Below are 792 nucleotides of genomic sequence, written 5' to 3'. Positions count from 1 at the left end.
TTTCCCTAATCTTCTTTCCCTCCCTCCCTCCCTCCCTCCCTCCCTTTCTTTCCTTCCTTCCTTCCTTCCTTCCTTCCTTCCTCCCTCCTTTTTTCCTTCCTTTCTTCCTCCCTCCCTTCTTTCCTTTCTCCCTCCCTCCATCCATTGTTACTTCCTTTCTTCCTCCCTCTTTCCTCCCCTCCTCCCTCCCTCCCTCCTTCCTTCCTTCCTTTCTCCATTTTTTCCTTCCTTCCTTCCATCTTTCCTTCCTCCCTCCCTCCTTCTTTCTTTCTTTCTTTCCTCCCTCCCTCCCTCTCTTCCCTCCCTCCCTCCCTCTTTCCTTCCTTCCTCCGTTTTTTCCTTCCTTCCTTCCTCCCATCTTTCCTTCCTCCCTCCCTCTTTCTTTTTTCCTTTCCTCCCTCCCTCCCTTTCTTCTCCCTCCCTCCTTCCTTCCTTTCTTCCTCCCTCTTTTTTGCTTGTTCCCTTTTTTTCTCTCTTTCCTTCCTTCCTTCCTCCCTCCCTTCTCCCTCTCCTTCCTTCCTTCCTTCCGTCCCTCCCTCCCCTTCCTGGAGCTCGCTCTCCTCGCCCCCGGCGCCCCTCCTCCTCCTCCTCTTCCTCCTCCTCCCCGGCGCTTCCTCGGAGCCGGCTCGCCCTCCAGCGGCCGGCCGGGCAGCGCAGCAGGAGCGGCCGGCCAGGATGGGGAAGGCGCGGAGGTCCCCGGGCCGCAGGCGGACGCCGCCGGCCCCTCCACCCGTCCGCGAGCGGGCCGCCAAGAGCGCCGGCCGGGCGCCGGCCAAGCCGCCGCCGCCGCCG

Source organism: Protobothrops mucrosquamatus, unplaced genomic scaffold, assembly GCF_001527695.2.
Source record: "Protobothrops mucrosquamatus isolate PMUCROS unplaced genomic scaffold, P.Mucros_1.0 scaffold4803, whole genome shotgun sequence".
NCBI lineage: Eukaryota > Metazoa > Chordata > Lepidosauria > Squamata > Viperidae > Protobothrops > Protobothrops mucrosquamatus.
The sequence above is the reverse complement of the archived record's forward strand: the minus strand, read 5'-3'. Positions refer to the sequence as shown.